The sequence below is a fragment of the Phocoena sinus genome, chromosome 19, assembly GCF_008692025.1.
Source record: "Phocoena sinus isolate mPhoSin1 chromosome 19, mPhoSin1.pri, whole genome shotgun sequence".
NCBI lineage: Eukaryota > Metazoa > Chordata > Mammalia > Artiodactyla > Phocoenidae > Phocoena > Phocoena sinus.
The window spans coordinates 52,004,751-52,019,447 of NC_045781.1; positions in this window are offsets into that span (position 1 = coordinate 52,004,751).

A 14,697-nucleotide genomic window follows, 5' to 3' on the forward strand; every position below is an offset into this window, starting at 1 on the left:
GGCTCAAAAGGCTACGTAGTGCATGTTTCCATTTATATGACGTTCTGGAAAAGGCAAAACTATACGTCAGAAAATAGATCGGTGATCACCAGGGTCTGGGGTTGGGGAAAGAGGTTCACTACAAAGGCTCATGAGGGGATATGGGAGGTTATGGAATTGTTGATTGTAGTGGCGGTGACACCACTGCATGCATTTGTCAAACCCCTAAAAAGGGTGGATTTTCGCTATATATAAGTTGTAACTCAATTTCTAAAACTTTAACTATGAAAAAAACCAGACAGAGGAAAGTACTTAAGTTAAATATGTCAAACCCTGAAGTAATTCAGGTTTTTAGGGACACTTCAAGACCTAATAGATAGATAAAGAATATAAATAGATAATTTACATGGGCAAATACAACTGGTAAAAAAGCATATGGAAAAAATCCATACTATTACATTTTAATGCAGGCGAAAGCAACCTTGACATATCATTTTAAACCTGCCCAAGTTGGCAAAATTTCACAATATAAACAATATGTAATTCAGGCCAAGTTGGAGCGAAAGTAGGACCTCATTCATTAAGGGTGCCATTGTAAACCAAAATGGCCTCTTTGGAAAGCACTATTATAAAACATTTCCAATCATTTCATTCCTGGAAACTTATACTAAAGAAATGATTCAACAAAAGCAAAAAGCTATATGTCACAAATATGTTGATTACTTTCTCAGCTATTACAGAAAAATAACAACTAGAATCTATCTAAATGTCTGACACTAGAGAACTGCACTGTAAATTATGAACTATCTACGAAAAATGATATCTGGAATACTGAGAAGAACTTTAAAATGCTAATAATGTATAGCCTTGAGTAAAAAAAAAATAAGACACAAAACTGCATGTACAATGGTTTCTCACCGTAAGCAAGAACTAGATTTTATTCCCTGTAAACAAAACCATCCCATGTATTTCAAGATAGCAGGAGCCAAAAATATTTGGAAAACAAGTATAGGGATTGTGTTGATTTCCATTTCTCTGCTTCTTTTTCTCCCTTACCAGCCGTGTAGGAAAGTCACATTTTTTAAACCTTGGTTCCTTCATTTTTTAAATTATTTATTTATTTATTTATTTTTGGCTGCATTGGGTCTTCGTTGCTGTGTGCAGGCTTTCTCTAGTTGCAGCGAGCGGGGGCTACTCTTCATTGTGGTGTGCGTGTCTCTCATTGCAGTGGCTTCTCTTGTTGCAGAGAAGCAGCCACTGCGCCACCAGGGAAGTACCCCTTCATTTTTTTTTTTTTTTTTTTTTTTTTTGCCATACGTGGGCCTCTCACTGTTGTGGCCTCTCCCGTTGTGGAGCACAGGCTCCGGATGCACAGGCTCAGCGGCCATGGCTCATGGGCCCAGCCGCTCCGCGGCATGTGGGATCTTCCCGGACCGAGGCATGAACCCGTGTCCCCTGCATCAGCAGGCGGACTCTCATCCACTGCGCTACCAGGGAAGCCCCCCCTTCATTTTTAAATCGAGGTAAAAAATGAGTGTAAAGTATTGGGTTGGCCAAAAAATTCTTTCAGGGGTTTTCTATAAAATGTTACGGAAAAATCCAAATGAAGTTTTTGGCTAACCCAATTTAAAAAAAAAAGAAAAGGAAAGAAAGAAAGGGGAAAAGAAAGAAGAGAAAAAGTAAGGGAAAACACTTTCTAAACTATAATGTACTATATACACAAAACATTGCAATTACTAGGAAATAGCAAAAAGTTAAGGGATGGTTCAACAGGAATTTGGAACACTAGTAAATAGCAGGGCTAATGACATAAGATTTTAAACGTCAGGGACTTTGTGTGTGTGTGTGTGTGTGTGTGTGTGTGTGTGTGTGTGTGTTGTGTGCATGTGTGTGTTTATGAGCTGATTCTAAAGTGAACTTTTCTGGCAGAGTTTTTAAAATTGAAAGACAAGGGACTTCCCTGGTGGCGCAATGGTTAAGAACCTGCCTGCCAATAGAGGGGATGCGGGTTCGAGCCCTGGTCCGGGAAAGATCCCATATGCCATGGAGCAACTAAGCCCGTATGCCACAACTACTGAGCCCACGTGCCTAGAGCCCGTGCTCTGCAACAAGAGAAGCCACTGCAATAAGAAGCCCGCGCCCTGCAACGAAGTGTAGACCCTGCTCGCCGTGACTAGAGAAAGCCTGCCTGCAGCAACAAAGACAAAACACAGCCAAAAACAAAACAAAGACAATATTTACAACCTAATTTATTCCCCAAGCTAACTTTTAGCAACTTGAAAAAAGTTTCTTTACTTTTCCATGTTTTGGGTAGTTCTTACACAATGGGACAATGCTCTCGATCAGTTAAACTGTCTGGATAAATCTGATTTAAGGATGTATAGTACATGAAGTCTGGAAGCAACAGTGAAGAAAAAATATAATTATCACAGTGTCTTGAACACACATGTTATTGAACAAGTGAGTGAATGAATGATCGAATGAATAAATATGGACAAGGTCCAGGGAGGATTTTTTTAATCACAGTGGCAGCCTTGTGGATAACTGGGTGTCATGGACAGAACACAACTTCAGAAATTCCAGGTTAAGAGGTTAAGATAGTAATTGAAATTGCATCTCAAAATTTCCCAGTCTTGACATCTAACACAATGAGTAAAATAGTTAAACAAGCAAAGAACCAAAAAGTCATCGGTACTATTCAAAGAAGACAAAAGGGGTAAACCAATGAAAGATCAATTATGGAAAGAAACAAAAAATTCTGGAGCAAAGCAAAAAGTACAACATGGCATGGCTCTCAAGCCACCCTCATCGCCCAGAAGTTCTACCTGTAAATCAACAAAATCCAAGGAAGTTTTACTTAATCCCCCAATTCTTATCTCTTTCTCTTCTGATATAGAAATAGGGGAAAGGGCTACTGGGAAGAAATAGGGAGAGATCAGGAAACAACAGAGAAAAGTGAACAGATAGAAAGGAAGGCTCCAAACCTATATGCTGAATTTGAAAACAAAACACAGGATATCCCAGCCCCTGGAGAAATGGGTGTACACCCCCCCAACCCCGCCAACTGAGTGTAGTGAACCTTGATCCAGGATGTTTGGCATAATTTAGAAGAGAGAATAGAGTCCAGGCAACAGACAGCATTTTTGCTTGGAGAGGAAACAATCTGGTTTCAGATAGGGTATGGAAAGAGTCAAGAAGTCATCCACGCTATATAATTGCAAATAGAATGTCCAATCAGAGCTGCCCGAGCATAAGTAAAATGAAAAGAAATGTGATAGAAACTGTGCAGACTTACAGCAAAAAAGAAAAGAAGAAAGGAAGGAAGGAGGAGAGAAGGAGGGAGGGGGGAGAGGGAAGGAGCGGGGGAGAGAGGGAGGAGGAGGGAGAAAGGGGGGAGAAGGAAAGGGGGGGAGAGGAAGGGACAGCAAATATAAAACAAAGAACTCAACCAAAAAGAAAGCACGACTCCAAAAAAAGAAGGAAATCCCTTACAACTACTTCGTACTATACAGCAACAAATAAGAACATGAATGTCAATAAAACAAGAGCTCCAAACAAGAAAATAAAACAACAGAGTGAGATGCTCTAAATAGAGTCTGAAGAACTAAGGAAACAAATTGAGGACCAAAACAACAGCAATATTATGGAACTAAGACATAATTCAGGACAGCAAAGAAAGAATGGATCTTGTGCTAAAAACTGAATTACTGAAATAAAAAGCTTGCATTACAATTAAAATGACAAACATTTTTAAACTGTTAGAGAGAAACTAATAGATATGGAAGACAAAAAATATCCAACATATGGAAATTTGATTCCTTAAATTAATAATCCAACAAAGATTAGAGAAGATGTATTTAAAGACCATACAGTGCAAATCATTTTCCTGAAATAAAGAGAGGAATGATTTTTTAGCTCTAAGAGCACAGTTATCCATTGCAGGAAAATTTTATTCAGAATGCTCAAATATATCCCAGTTAAACTGGAATTATATAGAATCAGAAAGAATCATTCCAACACCCAGGAACAAAAATAAATTACCTACAAGGAAGGGAAAAAATTCTAGCTATCCTCAAACAATTCCACAGGGACTTCCCTGGTGGTGCACTGGCTAAGAATCCGCCTGCCAATGCAGGGGACATGGGTTCGATCCCTGGTCCGGGAAGATTCCACACACCGTGGAGCAACAAAGCCCGTGCACCACAACTACTGAGCCTGCGCTCTAGAGCTCACATGCCGCAAACTACAGAGCCCGCGCACCACAACTACTGAAGTCCGTGCTCCCTAGAGCCCGTGCTCCGCAACAAGAGAAGCTACCGCAGTGAGAAGCCCACACACCGCAACGAAGAGTAGACCCTGCTTGCTGCAACCAGAGAAAGCCGGCGCAGCAACGAAGACCCAACACAGCCAAAAAAAGAAAGAAAAAGGATTAAAAAATCAATTCCACACCAGCACTCAATGCCAGATGACAATGGAATCATGTCTACAAAGTTCTAAATGAAAACCAGTGTATCTTGAGAAGGTTACGCCCAGCCCATGTTGTTGTTCAAGCCATACAGGACCCATAAGTCATTTGTGAAACAGTGACTTAAATAAATAATTGAGGAATGCAAAAGAAAAGAGCTGGTGATCAGCACTGAATCTATGTAAATATAGAATCAACAGTAAATATGTTTTACTATGGTTTCTATGGGAAATAAATTTAGATAACTGAATATGTAATATGTAAATACATATATTTACTGAATGTGAATGTTATAAGCCTGTAAAATTAAAAATAATCATAGTGTAACTTTTTTAAAAATCAGGAAACAAAAGAAGTGATAGGAAGAAATGCATAAATCTCAAGGCCCCCATCTTTCTTGGCAAGGATTACGTATACTAGCTAAAAACTAAAGCATGTAGCTTTCACAAATTTCCAACCACTTAATTCACATTCCTTTTCCCTCTCTCTCTCTCTCTTCCTCCTTTCCTCCCTTCTTAAAGGAATATTTTATTCTATCTCTTGTGATAGACACATTTATTTAAAATTCAACAATTCTTTCCATTTCACTATAATTTCTTTTCTTGTATTGAATTTCAATAAAAGTAAATTATCAAATTGAATACTTTTTAATAAAATAGCATTTCATTTTAATAAAATACTTATATCTATCCTCTACTATATACATAATACGTAAAAATATGTGCATGTATACATTAAAATCTATCTGGAGCAGGATTCACTCTGTGTTCACCAAGGTTAATTCCAAGTGGTGGGATTTTGCCTTTTTTCATGTGTGAACTTTTCTGCACCCTTGATCTCTTTAAAATAAGCATGTTATCTGTTTAAAAAGACAACAGATTGGCTGTATTATTAAGTACCGATACCAGAAGTGTTAGAGGCGGAGAGGAAGGAGGGGGGATGTCGGGTGGACAGGGAGAGAACAGAGGAGAGAAAGTAGCGAGGGGGACCAGAAAGAGGAGAGGGCAGGAAGGAGGGATGAGAGAACGGGAACCGCAGGTGGCGCAGAGCGAGGAAGAGCAGAGAGTGCGGAGAAGTGGGGAAGGGAGGGGAGGGCGCAGAGGGGGGCGCTGGGGGCCAGCAGGAAGTGCTGCCTGGCCGCAAGCTGACCTACTTTTCTTGGGCCGATTTGTCTGCAGCCAAAGCTACTGTTGAGAGAGCCCGGTGCTCCCTGAGACTCGCAGGAAGCCAAGCCGGATGCCCACCACGGCCTCCTCCTCCCTACGCACAGAGGGCTGTCAGTTTCATCAACTCTAGCTTCCCCAGAAAAGCCGGAATCCCTTTGCAGACAGCGGGGCCAGGCTTCTTGGAGAGATCGGGGGTTTCGTCTATAAACCCGAGTCCCCCCCATGGGATTTCCGGCCAGAAAGCAAATTTCCTTTTCCCTGGGGCAGGACTAGACCCCTGTGCTCTGGGACCCTCACCTGATGCTCCCTCTAGGGCCCACGCTTACACACACACCACACACACATACACACACACACACACACGCACACACACACACACACACACACACACACACACACTCCCTCCTGGTCCGGGCATCTGCCGGGACTTACTGACTGACAGGTTCAGGTTGTCAGCTCAGCTCTGCCACTTTCCGCCCAGTGTCCTTGGGCAAGTCACTTGCTGCCTTGGAGTTTCATCTTAATTGTTTTTTAGATGAAGAAAATGCCATGTACATCTCATGGTCAGGGTGAGAATTAAATAAAAATAATGTGTGTGATGCTGCCCGGAGTGGCAGCAGGCACATGGTGGGTGCTCAGTATAAATGCTGGTTTTATCCACTGGTGAGGAGGCTGCTTCCTAGGGGACACAGCTGATGGCTCCAGACACTTGCCGATGCTGCTTTATCCACAGATGGTCAGGAGTGATTTACGTCATCATAGTTACCTAAGCCCTGAGACATGAAGTAACGAACTGCTTGGGAAAATGCCTTCGTTCTAAAATATTTCATATGAAGTAGTTTGGTCCCATGCCTACCACCTAAAGAACGATCTTTTGGATTATTGGTACAAAAAAGTAATAAACACAAAGCAATCGCTGGGATACGATGGAGGGTGCCAGAGCTTTAGGTGAAATACCTCTCTTAGCCTCTCAGCAGCAACCACCAGAAGGAAAACTGATACTGAAATAAGCAGCGGAGCTGTGATTGGACATTTGTCATTTTGGGGTCATGTTGGGGGGGGGGTCCATGACCCCTTTTTATGGTTAATATTATCTTGATTTCTTCTAGGGAAATTACTTCGTCTGCACCGTACCATCTCGGGTGACTGAAAACCAAAGTCTCCTGCCGTCCCCAAGCCAAGGAGTGGGCCCACAACCCCACTGGCCAATTGGACTCTCCCTCGCCCAGGACTTGGAATCATGAAGGGAATGTGCAAGGACAGGAGAAAACAATCACACCAATAATAACAATAATAATAACAACAGTGGGTTTTCTCTTTCTAGTGGTGGTGCCCTATCTAGGTTATCATTGCTTCCACTGCCAGCACCACCCACAACCCATGAGCCTCATGTCTGTCCCTGTAGGCCCACCTCTCTCCAGAGCTCCAGACACAGCAACCCAGCTGACAGCTGGACAGCCACAACCTGATGTCCCAAGGGCACTGACATGCTTAAGACTTAACACCTTGCCCTCCCCTCACCCCTAAACCTGCTCGTCTCCCGTGTTCCCTGTCTCAGTGCAGGCCACCACTGTTCACCCAGTTTCCCAATGGAGAAACCTGGAAATTATCCTAGGTCCTTCCTTTTTCAGCCCCCATCCATCTGGTCTCCAGGTATGCCAATTCTGCCTGCTAAAGAGGTTCTAAACCCATTCCTCTTTCATGGGCCTCAGTTCTTCTGGAAGATGGCAATAGCTTCTCTAGGAAGAGGCCTCCTGCCTCTGGGCCTTTCTCCTCCAACCCATCTTCCATGTTGTAGTGAGGGCGATCTTTCCGAAATCTTCCATCTGGTTATGTCAGGGGCTTGAAATGCTTCAATACTGGGCCCCTGGCTCCTCAGTAAAGCCCAGACTCCTTATCATGATAAACAAGGTCTTGTATCACTTGGCACTCTGTGCCATGCTTGTCATCTCTCAACACTCCTACCCAAGCACTCTCCTCTAGCTTTACGAAATTCATCACAGATTCCAGGACATTCTTTGCTTTTTTGAGCCTCCAAGCTTTTGCATGTGTTATATTCCTCTGCTTAGAATGCCCTTCACCCTCTTCTCTACCTAGGAAACTCTTCCTTGTGCTTTGCGATGAGGCTCAAACATCCCCTATTGAGGGAAGCCTTCTCTGAGCCTCACAGGCAGAATCTATCACTCCTTCTTCTGAGTTCCCATTATTACACCTATACCCCAATTCTACTCTAGCACCTACTTTACCATATTGGATTTATCCTGCAAGTCATGTGTTCATCTGTCCCCTTCGACCAAGACACCACTTCAAAGAGTGGGATGAGTGAATGAGTACATTCTGGGTGGAGATGGGGAAAAGAGATAGTCTTAGGTTTGCTTTATTTCCCAGGCAGAACATGGGAAGCTGGTTTGAAATGGGCCTCTTTACATTTCTGAGAGCGAATAAGACCTAAGCCTGGACCTGCACGCAGCCATTCTGCCACTATGAGGTAAACACTGCCTGGGAATGGAACCCAAACAAAGAAGGAGTTAGTACCTGGAGTGAGACCAAGTTCCCATGGTGACATTTGAGCCCCTAGATGCAGCTGTGCCTGATGTCAGACATAACTCTTGAACTTTTCAGTTGTGTAAGCCATTCCCTCTGTTTGCCTAAGACATTTTGAACGTGGATTTTCCATCTATTGCAAGCAAAAGAATCCTGATATCATTAAAAGATGTTGAAATAATAATACTCCTTGAGAGAAAACCTTTGAAATCCACAGGTCATGCATCAAAATAGAAGTATGGGATCAACTTAAAGAGACAGAATGGCCCTGAAGCTGCAATACTTGACTGTAACCTAATTGAACAGACTTAGAGGGCATACCTTGTGCCTAGACTCTTAAGTTACTGGACACAGAAAGTGTCCATGAGAAGGAGGGTTGGTCAGACACAGGTGCCTGGACAAAGGAGGGCTGTGGAGCAAGAGTTGGCAGTGGCCATCCAAGCACCATCTGGGTTAATAGGTATCAGGGTTTCCTTAGCAAGATTCCCTATCTAGCGCAGAGGCTCTGAACTTGGGGTCCCCGGGCTGGGCTTCCTGGAACTTAGTGACCCTCCTGAAATTGTGTGTGCAGTTGTACATCTTTCAGAGAAGAGTGTCCATTGTTTCAGTCAGACTCTCAGATGGGTTGATTATGTCAAGTAGGTTAAGATTTGCTAATGTAGCGAGTGAAAGGGTTTCAGGTATCCTAGTAGAGAAACTCTTCTTTAAAACCACCCAAATGCTTTTGTATACTTCAGTCTCATTCTCAGGACACTGCCCTGTGATAATCAGCTTTCCCGTGTGGCTTGCCTCCAGGAAGAGAATGCAGTGAGCAACTGAGGGGGGCACCTGGCTCCACCTGAGAGCTGTGTTACTAACTGCAAAGTAAGAAATGCGGACATTGGGAAAGGAGGGAATGCATTCTCCTAGGCAGCCCCAGGTGCAAGGGTAACAGAACCTGGGGATTGATAACTAGTATTTGCTGAGCCTATGTTCCAGATGCTTTCATATGTTACCTTATTTAATCATAGCAAACCAGGGAGAGGGAAATTATTATCCTCATTTTTATATGAGGACACCAAGGTTTATAGAAGTTTAAAAATTTCCTAAGGGTCACACAGCTGCCTTACTTCCAAGACCATGTGTTTTCATGCTGCCAACAATGACCACAAACCACATCCAAGGAACAGTAATCACGTGTTGGTCTGTGTGGTAACTTTGGTGATGGTGCTACTGTCTTGATGCCCCCTTCCACATGTTTCTAGCAGTGGTCCCCACCTCCACCGCTGGCCACAGGTCTGTGAACCCAGGCACAGCTGACTGGGATATGTCCCTGGACAGAGAGATTGACTGAGGGATGAAAACATGACCCACCTCAGGACCATCAGAGTTATTCCCTGGATTGTGTAAATGGGGAAAGCCCTTTGCCTCTTGGGTCTTGGAAAAAGAAAAAACTAATCTTCAAGAGGACAGAGTAAAGTCAATCAGAAACCAGAAGAGATGAGAGATGGACAGCAGGACTCCAGCAGTTCTAGGCCTCCAGGTCCAGCTCTAGAAGTTCTCCTTTGCATTCTGTAAACATCTCTCCTAAAAGCCTGGACAGATGGAGTCAGTCACTGGAAAGGCAATAACCATAAACTCCATAGCAACCTTTCACCACATTTATTCTTTGCGTCCAAACTCTACGGTCGGTGCTATTCTTTTTACCAAAAGGAGAGAAACAAGGAACAAAGTGGTTAAGCAAATTGCCCAGGGTCACACAGAGGCGAGTGGCAGGGCTCCAACTCAGTCTCCATGTCACACTGCTTTCCTTTAACATGATGGAAGTACGTGCCAATATCTGAGTCCTACCAGTGAAGAAGAGGAAGGTCATGCCTCAGTTTGGGCGGGGAGCTGGAAGTAGCTGAGATACCTGCAATGAGGAAGGTTTGCCCCAGAAGACTGACTCTTCCTCGCTTACCTAGAGAACCAATGTATTAGTCAGTAATGTATTCTGCTGTAACAAACTACTCCAAAAATCTCAGAGGCTTACCAAAACAAGGGATACTTCTTACACTCAAGTTCGCAGCTCTGCTCACCTCTGACCCACATCTTCTCACTCCAGGACCCAGGCTGAAGGAACAGCCTGAATTTGGGATGTGATGATCTGATGGCAGAACACAGGAAGGCAAGAGGCCAAGCCAAACTATGCAAGATCGATGAAGGCTTCTGCTTGGACACTGCCTAGATCATGTCCACTCACATTCCACTGGCCAAAGCAAGTCACACGGCCAAGCCTATGGATACAGTCCACCCACTGGAATAACTCCAGGAAAAAGTACATTCCACTCATTGGCATCATTCCTGGAAGTCACGTGGCAAAGGGTGTGGATGTATAATACCCTCACCAGGAGGAAGATGGCTGCAAACAATAACGCAATCAGTGATACCAAGAAATGAGCGTGTGCGAGAGTAGGAGAAGACCTGACAAATCTACCTTTCATCACAGGGAGCCTTCCAGCAGGGCTGATGGGAGGAGACTCAAAGCTCCCAGACTTCTGGGAGTTGAGCAAAGACAGTCTCAGCTGCAGACAGTCCAGATTTCAGTGGCAGAAACAAAGAGTCTTGAGAGCTAAGCTTTTTTATTTTCTTTAACATCTTTATTCCAGTATAACTGCTTTACAATGGTGTGTTAGTTTCTGCTTTATAAAAAAGTGAATCAGTTATACATATACATATGTTCCCATATCGCTTTCGACATCTGGAACCCAAACAGAGGGCTCACAAAAGGCCAGAACACAATGGTCCAAGGGATGCCTCATGAATGTGTCATAAGAATAATCATGGTCTCAAGGCATTGGGTTATGAGTAATTTCCCCTTCTGTTTTCTATTGCGTTATTCTGCTACTTTCTTAATTGCTCATTTTTATACCCTTGCTGAAATCGAAAACAGCATGGGCAGCAGACGCAACTGCTTTTCAGTGTCAAACTTCACGATGTTGAGGAAGGTTTGCATGTCAGATGACGCACCGGGGCTGAGTAATTTCAATCCTGTGGGACAAATGGTCCTGCCACCGACGGGAATGACTGACAAACAGAAAGGTGGTGATCAGGATAATCTTCTTCCTTGGGTTCTATATGTGTACAAACTAGGCTTCACTTCCAAAACCTACGTTCCAGGAATTTTCGACTTAGATGCCATCTAAGGTTGAAGAAAGAGAATGGCCACCTGTTCTGTATAAGTTGGAGATCATGGATTTCCTTCTGGTCCAAGAAGGGAGATTAGGCAATATGGGCTTACAAATGTCTAACCCAGCACTGAATCAGCCTTGTGATTTTATAAAAGTTAAATATGAGTTTGAGGGACTTCCCAGGTGGCACAGTGGTGAAGAATCCGCCTGCCAGCACAGGGAACATGGGTTTGATCCCTGGTCCAGGAAGATCCCCCATGCCACTGAGCAACAAAGCCCATGGGCCACAACTACTGAGCCTGCGCTCTAGAGCCCATGAGCCACAACTACTGAAGCCCGAGCGCCCAGAGCCCATGCTCCGTGACAAGAGAAGCCACCACAATGAGAAGCCCGCGCACCGCAACGAAGAGTAGCCCCCGCTCGCCGCAACTCGAGAAAGCCCGCGCGCAGCAACAAAGACCCGACGCAGCCAAAAATAAAAAAAAAATTTTTTTTAATTATAAAAAAATTGAGTTTGAACCAATGTCAGCCCAATTTGATGTAACTTGCATGGCAACTTCAGCCATGTTCTTCTGAGTTATACAGACCTTTAAACCTTGCCCCTGCTGCTTGACAGCTCTGTGAATGTGGACAACTAATTTAATTTCTCTGTGCCTCAATTTTCTTCTTGAAAAATAGGATAATAATAGCATCTACCTCATTGGAATGTGTTTTTAGGATTAAACACACACACCTAAAGCTCCTAGCACTGTACCCGACATATATCAAGCAAATAACAAACTTTGGTTATAAGTACTAATATAATAGGGACAAAAATAATTGATATATGTGTGTTCATAGCTTTCCCCTTTCTTCTCCTATTGAAGACAGGCTGGCATTACTTGGTCAACATTTCCTCCTTCTGCCCCTTCTCCACACTCTCCTCTACTCTTGGGTCTTATGCGGGAAATCTGGCTCATCAGTGGGAGAAGAACCAGAGAAATGGGGATGAGAATTTGTAATGGAAAAAAGCTAAACAGAACAAAACCAAAATCAAGCAAACAATTATGAAGAGAGGGACTTCCCTGGTGGTGCAGTGGTTAAGACTCCGTGCTCCCAATGCAGGGGGCCCGGGTTCAATTCCTGGTCAGGGAACTAGATCCCACGTGCATGCCACAACTAAGAGTTTGCATGCCACAACTAAGGAGCCCACATGCCGCAACTAAGGAACTGGCAAGCTGCAGCTAAGACCTGGTGCAACCAAATAAAAACAAGTAAATAAATATTTTTTTAGAAAGAAGAAACAGAGACAGAAAAACAGACAGAGGGAGAGAGGGAGGGACAGAGAGAGAGAGAAGAATTGGTCCTGAACAATTAAGTGTATTTGTTAAAATTTTGAAAAGAGTGAAAAATAAGAAATAGGATGAGAGATTTTGGAGCTGTGAGAGAGGTGGTAACTGAGATCCACCAAGGAAAGGGACTGAATTAGTTACCTACTGCTGCATAATTAATTATCCCAAAATTTAGCCACTCAAAACAATAAAGATTTATCATCTCACCATTACTATGGGTCAGGAATTTGGGAGAGGCTTAGCTGGGCTCTTCTAGCTCAAGGTCTCTAGTGAGGGTCCTGTTAAGATATCAGCCAGGGCTAAAGTCCTCTGAAGCCTTGATGGACTGGAACGCCCTCTTTCGAGATAGCTCACGCATATGGCTGTGGGCGGGAGGCCTGTTCCTCGCCTAAAGGGCTCTCCCCAGGGCTGCCTGTGTGTCTTCACAACATGGCAGCTGGCTTCCCCAGAATGAGTGATCAGGGAGAGAGAGCAAGCAGGAAGCACAAGGCCTTTTATGACCCAGCCTTGGAAATCACTCACCAGCACTCCCACCATAATCTAATCATCAGAAGTCAGTCACTAAGTCCAGCTCACACTGTTCCGCTGTTCAGTTACTGGCAAGCCACCTTGAACTAGTGCAGGTTTAGCTTTACGATATTAGTGTGGATCTGCGGGAAGCCCAGCCTCTGCAACTTGGTAGGACTCAACTTCCAAACTCTGCCTCAACTGCAAATCTTGTCATGATACCATTTTGGGTTTGTTAGGGAAGGTACAAATTAGGTCTTACCCTAGGGTATTGTTCTCAACTAGGGTGATTCTGCCCCTAGGGGACACTTGGCAATGTCTGGAGACATTATTTGGTTGTCTCAAGGTGGTGGAGCATTCCTGGCATCTAGAGGGTGGAGTCCAGGGATGCCACTCAGTATCCTACAATGCCTAGGACAGCTCCCACAACAAAGAACTGTCTGGTCCGAAATGTCAGTAATACCAAGGTTGGGAACCCTGCGCTAAGACAGATTTTCCTCCTAAGGTGTGGCCTTTCTAGCATCTCAGCTGAATGCCAGTGTATTCACAAGCCATTAATGATATCTCTCCACTGTGGCAGGACCAAAAATCCAATGATCCCCAGCCCTGCTCATCCTCTAGGACCTATATTCTTCTCTCAACCCTATGGCTGCCCTTCTCTGTGAGCCTCAGGTGGTCTTGCTTGCACATGTGTCTCTAGGCCACTAGAGACTCAAAGGGGACCCGCAGAGAGGGGGTCCTCCTGTACAGAGAGCCCTCTTCTGTAACATCCTGCCCCATGGATTCTACTTCTTCACTTGCCCTGAACTCTGATCTCTGCCTCCTTCAGTCAGTGGGACAAGCTGTGCTCTGCTCAAATTCTAATTCTTTATGCCACAGCCAGAATATTGTCCCCAGACTGGGTGCTGGATGATTACAGGACTCAACTCTTGAGTTTCCCATCTCTCAGGGATCACATTATTGCTCTACTTGTCGCCCACTGTCTGACAAAAGTTGCCCCGTGTATTTATAGTTGTTTGTGGGGGAAGGGTTAATCCACACCAGTTACTCCATCATGGCTAGAAACTCAAGTCCAGTGTGTTTACCTCGGCCTTTCTATTTCCACTTGAAGCCTTGTGGAAATTGATGAATCTGAAGAACTATGGTAACACGCCCACGCTGTAGGTGTTCCCAACCTGCCACTCACTGAAGATGTTTCAGAAGTTCAGATTCTCATTCAACAGACATGTCGTGAGTCCTCACTGTGGGCAAGGTTCTCTTGCAGAGGACAAATCAGTTTATCCTAGTAACAACCCTCAGAGGTATGCATCATTATCCCCATTATTTTACAAAATAAACTTGTGTTGGGAAATGCAATTTTCTTAAGTTTTATGGGAGATAAAACAGATCCAGGGAGAGCACATTACTTCCCCAAAATCATATGGAAACATGTCAGCAACATGAATCAGGTCTATCTGATTCCAAGTCCAAAAGTCCTTTCCTTCCTTTCCAACTTCCACAGCTGCCTCTCTGGGATCTATCTACCACCTCTCAGAGGAGATCAAATGGCCTCAAAA